Genomic DNA, 16522 nt, shown 5'->3' with positions numbered 1-16522 from the left:
CCTGGGAGAGCCCATGGACAGGCGAGCCTACTGGGCTACAGTCCATTGGGTCGCAAAGAGTTCCACACAGCTTTGACTGAGTAAGCACACAGGGGCTGCTCACTCTCCAGATCACAGTGCAGGCACAGCATCTCTGCATGTTGCCGCCATCTTGAATCTGCACTTGGCCACAGAGCTGAGATGTCAGGAGCAGCTCTTTTTCATGAGACACTCTAGTCTGAAGGACTGGCCAGGTGCAAGGTCTCTTTGCATAGCATCCTCTCAGCAAGTGAAACTAGACGAAGCACAAAGGAAAAGAGAAAAAGGAAAAAAAAAAAGGTTACACTTTATTTTATTACAGATTTTATTTTTATTTCCTGGGAATTGATCATGTATTTTGCTTTTGACAAATATGTATAACAGCCACTCCAATTTTTAGCTACACTGGTGAAAAGTAATCTCATTTTTCTCCATTGAACACTATAATATTATTAGACATTCCTCACCATCCATTGGTCTGAGGCAATTGGCTGAGATATGACTCTCCTGACCATCCCCACTCTTCCTTGGTCCCAGGGGTATTGAGACCTTGCTGCTTCAGACCACAGTCCACTGACTTCCAGAGTGTGTCCCAGCAGCACCTCTGCCTCAGGCTCCTTTGCTCCTTTGCTGTGGGCTCCCAAAGGCTGTCAGCATAAAGGATGGAGAATGATAGTGGAGACCTTGAACATTTAGTCAAAGGCAGGATACGTTCTCTAGAGCTGTGACTGCCATATGTGTCCTTAGGACTGAGCAGCAGCCTTAAACATTTAGGCCTTGTTTACTTCTATCTATAGCCTTCAAGTCCACTAAATCACCACCTTACCAGCACTACCCCAAGCCATACCCCACCACCAAATATCTAGTAAGATGCCTCTTTTACATAAATATTCAAATATGCTGAATTTACCTCAGAATATTGATCATAGTTTAAAACTAAATATTTCTGTGTCTGTCTCTGATTAATGTATTTCTCCCCATAAACTATAAACTCAATGAAACCAAGAAGTTTATCAATTTGATCACCACTATATAAAATAGCTGGAAAAATGTTCTCATTTAGGTTCTTTTGAATAAACTGATGATTAAAACATTACAGACTATTAAGTAGGCTGAAAATTTAACAGAAGCAATATCATATTTATTTTTCTGTCTCATTAGCTCTAGCTTAGTCTTTTATATGAAATAGACACTTAATACATGCATAATTGAAACAAAAGGACAACAGCATTGTTTAAGTCTCCTGCTTGAGAATTTTTTTAAGGTCTTCTTTGTATGACAGAGCCATGGTCACCAGCAGCTGTGGGATCATATTTTTTTTTTATAGGTCATAATTTAAAGGGAAAATAAAGGTTTTCCTTTAATATCAATATTAAGTTCTGTATAAAGATTCTGATTTGCACAACTTGTGTCATATGATTTTCCCTAAGCCAAATTCTGTGGTCAGAAGGGTGAAATGTTGTGACTGATGGTTAAATGTACACCCAACAGAAAGAGGGCACATGTGCTCTGATCAGGAGCTCAAAGAGAGTCACATGGAATGAGGAACAGGTCATTCCCAAGGATATAGAGCTGTTGTTCTAACAGAAACAAAAAAGATGCAGAACTTCTGTCATATATACCACTACCATTATTGTCATCAACAACAACCAATATTTACTGCAATTCATATGAATATACAGTAATTGGGAAAATTGAGAGTGTGATAGACAGAGGTGAAATAGTTCATTAATGATTTATAATCAGATAGGCTATACTTTATTAGTAAGTTAGTTAATATTCTTAATTTACTAGGGATAAATTTTTTAGGCAAAATTAGATTCCATCAGCTGCTGCAGACTTTATAGTTAATGTTTAAAATAAAGACTGAGAAAGCTGTGTCTGAAGTTGAGAGTCTTCCATTATGAGTGGTGATAAGAAGCTTGTCTCTGTTTTGATTTCAAAAAGTCATTTCACTTTGGAGTCTCAAAAAATATTGAGCTTCCCTAAAAACATTCCCCTTAAGTGAAACTACTGAGGATTTTTTAAAGGCACTTAAATAAAAACTAGTGGGTTTTTTTTTTTTCCTTTGCTAAACAGAATCCTTACATTATGCATGATAATAAGTCCAGGTCTAAAGTGATTCATTTTAGTAGGACTACCCAGGGAATCAGATAAAATAAAAACCAAAGGTTAGTGTTTTACAAAAACTAAATGAAAGGCCAAACATCAAAGTTTGGAATTATGTTTGAAATGATTTTTGAATGGGTTCAATATTTGCTTAATTGAGGTTCTCCCTCAGTGAACATGAGGCTCCTCATTTTTTCCCTGTTTTGCTTCACATCTGTTTTTAAAGACAATTTAGTTTTCTCTAATCCTCAAAAATCAAGATTTGCTAATCCTTCCAACAACCATTCCATTCCTCACTGCACATGAAAGCTTTTGCTCAAAAGTGAAATACACTTGTCGTGGTTTTAATTCATTCAACTCCACTCTCAAAACTTTGTTTTATTTCTTTTTTGCCAATCTAATTTATCCATAGTTCCTTTGAATAGCTGTCATGTCCTGGCACTTTTTCAATCATTTGTTTTAGAATTGTTATACTAATATTTATCCCCAACTTACCTATAACTCTAGCCTCTCTGGACATTCATTATGCCATTATGTCTCAGATTCCAAGGAGATATGTCCCCAGGTGAGAAGAGTTTATTCTTCTTTTTTGCTTGTTATGGACAACCTCTTTCAGAGGAAATTCAGTGTCTCTCTGTCTACTCTCATTTCCTTTCAGAGTCTACCTGGCATCATATTCACATCCAATTACCTCTAGGTCAATGTTTGCATTTCTACACACTAATTAATTCTCTTCTTCTCCCAGAATTAACATTGTTCAAAGGACATCATCGTATGGTTAATTTATGGTGTCAAATTCTGAAATAAAAAATGATATATTTGTAGAATGTCTTTATTTTAAAAATCTTTGCCATTTCTACTGGCTTTTTCAATCAAGAACTATAGAGTGAATTTTGAACTATAGTCTGCTTACATGCTAAGTCCCTTCAGTTGTGTCCGACTCTTTGCTACCCTAAGGAGTATAGCCTGCCAAGTTCCTCTGTCCATGGGATTCTCCAGACAAGAATACCAGAGTGGGTTGCCATGGCCTCTTCCAGGGGATCTTCCTGACTCAGGGGTAGAATCTGTGTCTCTTAGGTCTGCTGCATTGGCAGCGGGTTCTTTACCACCAGTGCCACATGAGAAGTTATGCTAATTAGCTGTGTGTGTTGCAGCAAGTTGTCACTCTCATTTCTGTCTCTTTTTCATTATAAAATAAGAGTAGTAGGTGACTCAAGTAATCTATGAGTTTTCTTGAAGCCCCCAAAGTCAAGATATTTATTGAGAGCAATTAACACTGTGTCATAACAAATAACCCCCAAGTTTTAATAGCTTGACACAATAAAATTTTATTTCTTATTCATATCACACCTCAGTGCCACTCAGGTAGTTCTTTTGGGTGACTCTCTACCAAGTAACAACTCAGGGATCCAGGAACCGTCTATCTAGTGTCTTTGCTATCCTTCAGGCTCAGCTTGGTGGTCTCTGCTGTCGTTCAGTTAGCCAATGAGCAGAGAGATTGTAAAATCTCATGCAGCTTTTTAAAAGCAGATCCCAAAATAGCATACATTGATTTGACCACATTCCATATTCCATTGGCCAGAACTCAATTATCTGGTCTTAAACTTACTGTAGAGGACTTAAACTTACTTTAGAAGGAACTAGGAGACGGGGTCTTTCTGTGTGTCCAAGAAGGAAAATCAAGATTTTAGCACATTTCTACCACATCCTTCAATATAATGAGACTAGTAATTTCCTTCTGTTTCTCTGCCATCCAGTTTCCCATTCTTCCTATCTCAATTTGTTTGATTAATGTTCTTTATTATTGTGCAAGGATCCCAGTTTTACCATTTACTAGCAACTTGCATGACTTCTGACGTTCAGTTTTTTTCATCTGTAACAGGTTTACCTGAGAAAAAACTAAGCTGTCAGAGATGTAGTATGGGCTCAAAACATTTTATTTTTGCTTCCATTTTATATTGTTCTTGTCTATTAGAAATATTATCTCATCTATTAAACCTCTGCCTTATTATCTCTATAAGCAAAAAAAAATGCTATTATATTCAATTCTAAAGCCTATCCTATAGACATAAATCAACTTACTCTTCATTTCTGACCTTTCCTTATTTAAAACCTTACTGCTATATGATCTCTGTGTCTGCAGTGGTCCAACTTCTCTACTCTGCTAGCAATATTTCACAAATATTTTACCATGAACTTTCTAGATTTATAGCCAACACTGTAGATAGGGTTGTTTATCTGATTTGTTGATAAATATAGTTAATATTCTTTTTGCTTCAGTGTTTGATATTTCATTATCTCTACTATTATCTATTACCACGTCTATCAGTCAGAGGAAGTTTCTCCTATGGCTTTGACTAAAGCATTACTTGAGTAATAGCAACTATTGCCTAAAATGAGATTTGGGGTTTGTATCTGAACAGATGAAAGTTTCCATGCATAAATTATTAAAACTTGTAAAAAACACTTTATACTGAGCCTAATAGTGACCCACTTCACATTTATATTTAAAAAAAATGCAACTGTATTTAAAATTCAGAGCTCTCTCTGTTGAGCTGTATGAGATAGGACAAATGACCTCTCTGTGCTCAGTCTTCTCAACTATCAGTTTATAACCTGTGTTTCTTCTTTACCTAAAAACGATGATTTATATTATTTGTGAGAGGCTTCCCTGGTGGCTCAGATGGTAAAGTGTCTGCTTACAATGCAAGAGACCTGGGTTTGATTCCTGGGTCGGGAAGATCCCCTGGAGAAGGAAATGGCAATCCACTCCAGCACTCTTGCCTGGAAAATCCCATGGACGGAGGAGCATGATAGGCTACAGTCCATGGGGTCGCAAAGAGCCGGACACGGCTGAGTGACTTCACTTTCACTTTCCTCGTATTTTATAAATATCTCTCCAGTTATAGCAAAATATTTTTTCTTTCTGCAAATCATACATACACCTGTGATAGGTTGAATAATTTCTTCCCAAAACTTATGTCTACTCAGAAACTCAGAAATTAGGAAGAGGTAGGGAAGAATTTTTCTCTGGAATCTTCAAAAGGAGTGTGGCCTTGCTGATGACTTGATCCCTAACCTCTAGCCCTCAAAACTGTATGAGAATTAATTTCTGTTGTGTTAAGCCACCAGTACTTTCTTATGGTAGTTCTAGAAAATTAATATAATGGCTTGCAATTGTTTTTAACCATTGTAATTACTCTTTTAACTTGTTCATCTTCACCATAGTTTAGTTCTCCCAGTGATGTTCTCTTTCAGTAGTGTGTCCCCTGTATTACTCATAACCTGGTAAGCAGAAGTCTATTAATAGTTATTAAAATGAATGAATGAATAACTCAATTCATATTGTCTTGGCACTGTTATGCTGTGAATAACTAAACTTTTCTCATATAACAAAGAAAAAATTTATTAATATCCTCAGTCAACAATTCTCAAAATTCACCCCAATGAATCATTTTTGCCAAAGTCTTATTTATGCATAAGACAGGAATGAAAGTTTGGTGACCATCACATTCTCTTGAATATGAATGCTTGTGTTACTGTTTTGGTGTCTCCCTCTCTTGTTATGTTTTCACTGGACTGAGTACCTATGGAAATTCTAGAAGGGGCAAATGAAAGAGCAGCTTGAGAGTCAGATTTTATAAACAACATGGACAGCAGCAGCAAGGAGCATCCACGCCTACTTTTCTTCTGTTTTCAAAATTGTGCTTTACTTCTGATGACAAAACTTATCCTATCTCAATGATTGTTCCATCCCTATGCAAATCCTCATATATTGCTGAAGAAGATACTATGCAATATGAAGATTTTATAACTGTATCATTTCAAGGACAGTTACATAAAACATTCTGATATAAATTCCAGATTCTATATTGTGTGAGATTTGGGAGTAGTTATGTCCACTTTATTTCCTACAGCTATGTGGTTTCATTGGTGATTGTTATTATCATTTAGTTGCTAAGTCATATCTGACTTTGCAACCCCATGGGCTGTAGCCTACCAGGCTCCTCAGTCCATGGCATTTCCCAGGCAAGAAGACTGAAGTGGGTTGCCATTTCCTGCTGCAGGGGATCATCACAACCCAGGGATCAAACCTGTGTCTCCTGCAATGGCAGGTGGATTCTTTACCACTGAGCCACCAGGGATTCCCTCATTGATGATTACTAAGAATTTAAGTTCTTTGTGGACTGACATTGTGTTCTGTTCACTGCTGTATCCCCAGAAAATTGGAAGATTACCTGAAATGATCTATGTAATCAGTGAATATTTTTAATGAAATGTCCCTTTCCTAATTTACTATGCTGCTGATGATTGTGATCAGATGCTGCTTTATGTGCATTCCATGAGATAACTAGAGCAGGGTTTTCAACTTGTACAGTTTCACTGCCAGGGAGGTTTACCATATTCTCTACTCCCATAGCAAATTCAGCAATGAACACTCCAGCTGGAGCACTTCTTTTACTCACTGACTCCAGTGTTCACTTGATCACTACTCCTTCATGCTCAGACTGGGCCCTATCATAGAGGTTTGATCATCACAACATTTTTCAAGAACAGCTGATTCAAGGACTAGGGTCATCTATACCATGAATTACAAAAGTTAATTAGTATAGGTAAGTACAGTTTTAACATATTATGCATTTTCCTGTATTATTGTGAAGTATTACTTTCCTTTTGAAAAGAAAAATAAAGGTTTAGAATAGACTAAGTGTAATGTCAATCTCATTGTCAGCGATCAATGCAAAGATATAGAGGAAAACAACATAATGGGAAAGACTAGAGATCTCTTCTGGAGAAGGCAATGGCAACCCACTCCAGTGTTCTTGCCTGGAGAATCCCAGGGATGGGGGAGCCTGGTGGGCTGCCATCTATGGGGTCCCACAGAGTTGGACACGACTGAAGCGACTTAGCAGCGGTAGCAGCAGCAGAGATCTCTTCAAAAACATTAGAGATACCAAGGGAACATTTCATGCAAAGATGGGCTCGATAAAGGACAGAAATGGTATGGACCTAACAGAAGCAGAAGATATTAAGAAGAGGTCGCAAGATACACAGAAGAACTGTACCAAAAAGGTCTTCATGACCAAGATAATCACGGTGGTGTGATCACTCACTTAGAGCCAGACATCCTGGAATGTGAAGTCAAGTGGGCCTTAGAAAGCATCACTACGAACAAAGCTAGTGGAGGTGATGGAATTCCAGTGGAGCTATTTCAAGTCCTGCAAGATGATGCTGTGAAAGTGCTGCACTCTATATGCCAGCAAATTTGGAAAACTCAGCAGTGGCCACAGGACTGGAAAAGGTCAGTTTTCATTCCAATCCCAAAGAAAGGCAATGCCAAAGAATGCTCAAACTACCGCACAATTGCACTCATCTCACATGCTAGTAAAGTAATGCTCAAAATTCTCCAGGCCAGGCTTCAGAAATACATGAACTGTGAACTTCCTGATGTTCAAGCTGGTTTTAGAAAAGGCAGAGGAACCAGAGATCAAATTCCCAACATCTGCTGGATCATCAAAAAAGCAAGAGAGTTCCAGAAAAACATCTATTTCTGCTTTATTGACTATGCCAAAGCTTTTGACTGTGTGGATCACAATCAACTGTGGAAAATTCTGAAAGAGATGGGAATACCAGACCACCTGACCTGCCTCTTGAGAAATCTGTATGCAGGTCAGGAAGCAACAGTTAGAACTGGACATGGAACAACAGACTGGTTCCAAATAGGAAAAGGAGTACGTCAAGGCTGTATGTTGTCACTCTGCTTATTTAACTTATATGCAGAGTATATCATGAGAAACACTGGGCTGGAAGAAGCACAAGCTGGAATGAAGATTGCCGGGAAAAATATCAATCACCTCAGATATGCAGATGACACCACCCTTATGGCAGAAAGTGAAGAGGAACTGAAAACCCTCTTGATGAAAGTGAAAGTGGAGAGTGAAAAAGTTGGCTTAAAGCTCAACATTCAGAAAACGAAGATCATGGCATCTGGTCCCATCACTTCATGGGAAATAGATGGGGAAACAGTGGAAACAGTGTCAGACTTTATTTTTTTGGGCTCCAAAATCACTGCAGATGGTGACTGCAGCCATGAAATTAAAAGACACTTACTCCTTGGAAGAAAAGTTATGACCAACCTGGACAGCATATTGAAAAGCAGAGACATTACTCTGCCAACAAAGATCCGTCTAGTCAAGGCTATGGTTTTTCCAGTGGTCATGTATGGATGTGAGAGTTGGACTGTGAAGAAGGCTGAGCACCGAAGAATTGATGCTTTTGAACTGTGGTGTTGGAGAAGACTCTTGAGAGTCCCTTGGACTGCAAGGAGATCCAACCAGTCCATTCTGAAGGAGATCAGCCCTGGGATTTCTTTGGAAGGAATGATGCTAAAGCTGAAACTCCAGTACTTTGGCCCCCTCATGCGAAGAGTTGACTCATTGGAAAAGACTCTGATGCTGGGAGGGATTGGGGGCAGGAGGAGAAGAGGACGACAGAGGATGAGATGGCTGGATGGCATCGCTGACTCAATGCACCTGAGTCTGAGTGAACTCCGGGAGTTGGTGATGGACAGGGAGGCCTGGGGTGCTGAGATTCATGGGGTCGCAAAGAGTCAGACACGACTGAGTGACTGAACTGAACTGAACTGAATGTCAATCTCTTGTCTTTCTCTCTCTATCTTTCTCAACTGCTTTTAAAACTATTATCATGGCCCACAGACTTAAAGATGTGTCACAAAACTAAATCTCCCAAGGTCTTCACGAAATAAAGCTTTTCTTTCCTCAACTTGAGATTAAAAGGTTTAAGAATAAAAAAAAAAGTTGGAAGGGTTAACACTGTGCTGATTTTGTCCATATCAAAGTGCAATGTTTACTTCAGCTTTTTTCCTGTTTGGCCTTCATTTATCTTTATCGGGGCTGAAATCATAAAGAGAAGTTTCCACTGCCATCCAGTAAGTCAATAACTGCACACTCCTGAATGGACACCTGAATGGAAAACCTGGCTGGGAATTCTTCCAAACCTGGGAGATAGTTATGATAGCTAAGAGAAAAAGCAGAGGAGCAAGAAGATTCTAAGCCAAGAGTAGTTAGTAGGCTCAGAACAGCAACTTACCTTTCGGGCTTAAACCAGGAAGCTGCATTCCTAGCACAGGTGCTGAACAGGCAAGCTCTGGTCTCCACTGTTTCATTCCTATCCATGCCTGCCACTTGGTTGTCATGTGAGTTTGCAAAAGTTTTGTACAGTCTGTGTGCCTCAGTTTCTGCACGCATAAGACAGGGAAAATAGGTTGTGGAAAGGAGTAAATGTGTGAATATGTATAGAGTGTTCATACAGTGCCTAACACTAAGAACTAATTATGTGGTAGCTATTGCTGCAGAGGTGGATGTATTAGGCCATCTTAGCATGAACTGTAAAACACTTATGTAAATAATTTCCCTTTTCTGAATCTGTGTTCACTATGCCATCCTCTGATAATTTGGCTTTCCTAGAGGGTCTGTAGAGATCTCTCAGTATCTAGAGAGAATCGCTCATCTATATAAAGAGAAAATGATTTAGCTGGCCATAACAGCCATTCCTCTTGAGAGTTTCATTTCTCTCTTTAGAAAATGTATGTAACAGACACTTACCTAATGTTATGGATTATTAAAATCCTATAAATTGACCTCTTTTAATAGATCAGAACTTTGAGGAAAATATATGGATAATATAATTCGCTCAAAGTCACTTAACAATAAGTGATAGAGACTTTGTTCAAGCCCAGAATTCTTCCCTTTTTTCATATACCAGGTGATGCTCCCTGTGCTGTAGCAAGAGTACATCTTGTGTGGTGGTCACCAAGCTCTCTTCTATTATCAGTTGGACTAAAAGTCTAGTTGAGGGTAAAACTTTAGTTAAGTGAATCCCTTGTATTTGAGTTAAAGACTCCTCAGCAGAGTGGACCTGGGTGGCATCCTCCTTGAGGAATGGAAAATAAATCCATGTAAAATTATCTACTTTGAGGAGTCCATGGAAAGCAGCTTCCCTTTTGTTTGTTTTGCTTGTTTCTTCTATAGTAGTTCACAAACTTCAGTGTGCATCCAAGTCGCCGGGAGGACTATGATCACACCCTCGTGGCTGGACTCATCCTTAGAGTTCCTGATTCAGCAGACCTGGGCTGAAGCCTGAGGCTTTGCATTTCCAACGCTTTCTCTTGTGATGATGATGCTGCTAGCACTGGTACTGCACTTTGACTCTGTCTTAAAATCAGTGGAGTCAGTGCTCTTAAACTGTTCATATGTGAGCTCAGTAAAGCTTAGCTGATCTGATATTAATCTTTAACTAAAATCCATTTTTCCACCTTTGTTAAGTAGTTCAGTTTTTCTTCATTAACCAAAAGTCCTGATACAAACCAAATAGACCTTGAGTTACCCAAAGCATCATTGAAGTCATTCATTTAATGGCTTACTAATCTTCAGGGATGTAGCACAACATTTATATCCTTTTGCTCTTTCAGATTGCATTATTAATTCAGTGACTGTGTAAATATTTTTTTATTTTTATTACCTTTAAAATGACATTTTATATAAGATGCCATCTCCTGGACAACGAAATGGCAACCCACTCCAGTATTCTTGCCTGAAGAATCCCATGGTCGGAAAAGCCTGGTGGGCTACAGTCCATGGGGGTCACAAAGAGTCAGACACCACTTAGTGACTAAACAAACAAACAAACAAACAAAATATCAGTACAACATGTCTGATTAAATAAAGAATGCAAGAAAGAAATTGCATACGGGGATTTGGGGATTTTGTATGTTAATATTACGTATCTGATGGAGTTCACTTTAAGGTCTTGCCCTTAGTTGCTAATTCTGAAGGAAGTTCTCAGAACAGGTAAAACAATCATGAAAATAGTATTTGGAGTTAAAGGGTTGGAGATACTTTAAAGAGCTAATCAGCAGATTTTCCTTGATAAGTTACTATTCCTGTGGCATTTTACTTATATGTGGAATTTACTGTTCATCATTATCATACTTTACCACTTCCTTCCTCCCCACAAGCAACCACAGTATAGCACCAGAAAATGATGAATGGAAAAAAATGAGTGACTTCAGATTATTAACAATACTTATAATGAGAGCAGCACCAGTGTACATGCTGACCAAAGGCCAGCCCTGTCCTAATAAGCAGTTTCTCAACATTAGCCTATTGATATTTCAGGCTGGATAATTCCTTGTTGTGGCGACTAGCCAATGCATTGCACGATGTCTCAAAGAATCCCTGACTCTACTGACTTAGATACCAGTAGCACCCTCCCTGGAGAAGGCAATGGCACCCCACTCCAGTACTCTTGCCTGGAAAAGTCCCATGGGCGGAAGAGCCTGGTGGGCTGCAATCCGTGGGGTTGCAAAGAGTCAGACATGACTGAGTGACTTCACTTTCACTTTTCACTTTCATGCATTGGAGAAGGAAATGGCAACCCACTCCAGCGTTCTTGCCTGGAGAATCCCAGGGACAGGGGAGCCTGGTGGGCTGCTGTCTATGGGGTCGCACAGAGTCGGACAGGACTGAAGTGACTTAGCAGCAGCAGCACCCTCCCAGTTGTAACAACCAAAATTGGCCCAGCTGACAACCACTGATATAAAGTATATAAGATTATAATCTCTATTTCATAAGGTGGCATTAGAAATTGAATTTGTCCAGCTTTCCACAATTCATTAATTAGTACCAGAACAGGGATTCAAGTCCAGACCCTCAGATTTGTCCAGTCTTAAAAAGTTGAATAAAATGGGAGCTGCAAACTTCTTTAGGCCAGGACAGGACAATCAGCTGTGATTAACTTCCTCTAAATCCAACTTCTATAAATGAGTGTTGCCATATTTAGGCTCTAAATTGTATAGTCTAGTTTTTGCCTTAATTTTTGTTAGACAAATTATGTTCTTGAATACAGTCCAGTGTCCAGTTAAAACACAAGGACTATATTATAAGTCTTTGAATACAGTCCAGGACAAATTATAAGTCCTTGAATACAATCCATATATCTGTTGTTATGGCAACAACAGATGCTGTTTGCTTGTGACTAGTAACAGTAGTTAAAATAGCTACTGTACAAAGTAGGGTTTTATCTGGCAAGGCTGTGTTGTTCATCAGTCTCTGGTTACTGCCTAGCTGAGGCGGGATTTATGTCTTTTTTAACTTATTAATTTATTTAGTTGGCTGTTCTGGGTCTTAGTTGTGGCACTCAGGATCTTTAATCTTCCTTGTGGCATATGGGTTCTTTAGTTGCAGCATATGAACTCTTAGTTTCGGCTTGTGGGATCTAGTTCCTTGACCAGAGATCAAACCTGGGCCCCCTGCATTGGGAGCACAAAGTCTTAGCCACTGGACCATCAGGGAAGTCCCAGGATTTATGCCTTGATATGCATTTATTTTGCTGTGTATTTCCTTAGTTGGATCTTAGGATATTGTTCATAGCCTCCTCTCTCCCCCCTCCCCTTTCTATAGTAAGGTCCAAACTTGTGTTTTCTTAATTGATTCATCACATAAATACTATATGTATAAACTTCAATTGAAATTGGGATATGGTGTGTATTTTAGATCAACCACATGTGAATAGATAGATAATAGATAGGCAGACAAGCAGACAGATAAGAGTCAGCTGTGGAAAGTATGGAATCTCTGTCACTTCTAAGAGTTAGTCAGGGGCTCATGTTCTATCCTGAGTGGAAAGAACTGGTGATTGTAGTAACTCCTTTGGGAAAGAGGACTATTTACCTATAAGGCAATTGGGAAGTATTTAGAGGTTGATAATGTAGGGTAATGTATGGATGTGAGAGTTGGACTGTGAAGAAAGCTGAGTGCCGAAGAATTGATGCTTTTGAACTGTGGTGTTGGAGAAGACTCTTGAGAGTCCCTTGGACTGCAAGGAGATACAACCAGTCCATCCTAAAGGAGACCAGTCCTGGGTGTTCATTGGAAGGACTGATGCTAAAGCTGAAACTCCAATACTTTGGCCACCTCATGCAAAGAGTTGACTCACTGGAAAAGACCCTGATGCTGGGGGGGAATGGGGGCAGGAGGAAAAGGGGACGACAGAGGATGAGATGGCTGGATGGCATCCCTAACTCGATGCACATGAGTTTGAGTGAGCTCCGGGAGGTGGTGATGGACAGGGAGGCCTGATGTGCTGTGATTCATGGGGTCACAAATAATCGGACACGATTGAGCGACTGAACTGAACTGAATGTAGGGTCATTTACTCCAGAAAAGAACAGGCTGAACAGATATGGCATTATAAACTATCTAATTAAAGTAATTATAGACAGGAGAAAAGGGCTCATAATTTATATTTAGACTATAATACAGAAAGAAAAAAATGGATATGTGTTATCAGCACAACACACACACACAAAATCATGTATTTAACTTTTGTTGCATTAGATCCTGTAAGATTTGCTAGGATTAAGTAACTGTCAAAAAGCATACTCATATGCTTTTATGTACCTAGGAAAATATTGTTAAAGGTTTAGTTCCTACACGAGGAAAAATAAAAATCTCATTAAAGGATATAAAACAAATATCTCAGCAAATGGAAAGACAAATCAGGTTTTAGATGAGATATATTAGAACAGAAAATTTTATGCTTCTAAAACAAATGTGGACTTAATTTAATATCAATCAGAATCCCAGCTGGAAATTTTTGAATATGTAAAAAAACGCCTTACAATTTATATACAGAGTAGGTTTTATAGATCTCTTTCACCCCTCTCCACATACAAAAGAACAGTAAGAGATAGCGTAACCATAGAAAACCCTATAAAATACTGATATTCAATTATTATTTTATCAGGATGACATAAATCTGTAGAAGAAAAAAGACATCTAGAAATGAATTGTAGTATATAATAGATTTTATATTTGACAAAGGTAGTATTTCATTTCACACAGAAAAAATGTATCATTAATAATTAGCCCTGGCACAATCAACTATCTATTTGCATCTTATACCTTGTGCCAAAAAAAAATTTCAGATGAATTGAAGATTTCTTTGTAAACAGTTAAAAAAATAAGTTTTGCAAACATCTAGGAGACTACTACATGTACAATAGCTAACAGCAAGGATGACCTTCTTAACTAATACTGAAAACTCAGAAGCCATAAGAGATAAGATATATACATTTGTAGCAAAATGTAACACAGACAAAATCCAAAGATGTGTAATAGGTTTTGAAAGAAAAGTATGTGTGCTGAAGAATACTGATAGTGTTGTCTCTATAATATACACAGGACACTTCAAAATTTGTCAGGATGAGAATAGTAGCTCAATAATAGTCAATTCACAGAGATCATCTTCAAGTGATCAAGTATATGAAAATAATGCTCTGTTAACTTTTATGCAAAAATAAAATAACTAAGAGACACCACATTACAGCTGTGAGCCCGACAATAATTTGAAAGGGTGATAACTTGATGGGCAAGTGTAAAACCTAAAGTATTAAAAACATTTTGGAATGCAATGTCTCTTAAAATTAAAAATACATATACCCTCTGATACAGAAACCCCTCTTCTTTTTAGTCCAGCCATAAAACAAACCACCAATAGGAAGGATATGTATTGCAGTGCGTTCACAGTAGCCAAATACTACATAGGAAGTAATGGCTCTTCAACAGGAGAATGACTGATAATATGGTAAATACATATGACTCCTCTGCAGCCATTAAAAGTAAAACAAACACATAAGAGTCTTCCCATGTGGCTCTAGGAGCAAAGATCTTGCCTGCAAATGCAAAAGATGTAAGAAATAAGGGTTCAATCCCTGGGTCAGGAAGATCCCCTGGAGGAGGAAATGGCAACACACTCTAATATTCTTGCCTGGAAAATTCCATGGCCAGAGGAGTCTGGCGGGCTACAGGCAATGGGGCCAAAAAGAGTCGGATATGACTGAGGAACTGAGTACACACACACAACCATAAGAAACATAGTTCCTTCCCAGAAGAAGCTTAAAAATTCAGGGAGGATCTAAAATTTACATTTATTAAAATTAAGTAGATGTGTTTCAGCCTTGACCCAATATGGTTGCTTAAATCAATTGTAGGTTGGAGAGTTAAGGAGAGGTTTATTTAAAAGAGCCCATTACACCAGGTAGAGGGGAAATCAAAGATCTGAAAATGAAGTGCACAAGGATTCCACACTTCTAGCATTTGCCTCATTTCTGGTGCTCAGGCCTATCTCAGTCCTGTATAACTCAACAGGAAAGAAGGACCACAGCTCGACTAGTAAAGTATGTTTCTAAGCATGATACACAACTGTATCTAAAATGATAGGAATCTTGAGGATAGCATCTAAGGTTTCTGTTTGAAGTAAACTCATTTAATTTACCAAAGTGCTCTGCCAATCCTTAGCTTCATCCTGATTCTTATTTATGCACACAGACATAATAATTTGTAAGAGCTTCTGAAATATTGCTTGATTATGCTGGACTTTATAGCTTGCATTTCTATAGCATGAAACAATAAGGGCCTTGAGAAAGTGACCATCTGTTCAACAATAACAACCACCAACCATCCACCCCTTCCCTCCTGGCTTCCAGAACTGGGCTGTGCAGTTTCCTTAACTGGGCTGTGCAGTTTCCTTAACTTGGAGATATTTTGACAGAGCTTTAGTTCCTTCCTCAGAATCCAACATAGTGCCTGTTGTATACTGCTGCTAAGTCGCTTCAGTCATGTCCGACTCTGTGCGACCCCATAGACGGCAGCCCATCAGGCTCCCCCGTCCCTGGGATCGTCCAGGCAAGAACACTGGAGTGGGTTGCCATTTCCTTCTCCAATGCAGGAAAGTGAAAAGTGAAAATGAAGTTGCAAGGCATGTAATAAATATTTGTTGAATAAAGAATGAAAATATGAATAAATACGGAGCTTATCCTACTGTATTCATTTATCATTTCTGCCTGTTTGCCTGTTCTGCCAGGCAGCAAAGTAGCTTCCTCAAGAGGAGCACCTCAGAAGAGCCCTGGGTTCCCTTCACTCATTCCTGCCTCCTTTCTATAGCTTCACCTTCTTCTGACTGACTCTCCCTTTTTTCTTCTACCACTTATCTCCTGCTCCAATGGTCCCAGTTCCTCATTGCTCAGCTTCCTGATTTCAGTTCTGCCTTCCTGACTTGATATACTGTAGCATGCTCAGTTGCTCAGTCATGTCCCACTCTTTGTGACCCCATGGACTGTAGCCCATGAGACTCCTCTGTCCATGGGATTTTCGAGACAAGAATACTGGAGTGAGTTGCTACTTGTAATGACTTTTTTTCTTATTGATGATTTTTGGTGCACCCTCTTCTGCTGTTCTTCCCTTTAAGCAACCTTCAATTCACCAGAACAATAGAACCCAGCCAGCTGTAACTTCAGAATGAGCTCAGGATTTAA

This window comes from Bison bison, unplaced genomic scaffold (genome assembly GCF_000754665.1).
Source record: "Bison bison bison isolate TAMUID 2011002044 unplaced genomic scaffold, Bison_UMD1.0 scf7180017864098, whole genome shotgun sequence".
Classification (NCBI taxonomy): Eukaryota; Metazoa; Chordata; class Mammalia; order Artiodactyla; family Bovidae; genus Bison; species Bison bison.
This window is presented reverse-complemented; position numbering follows the sequence as displayed.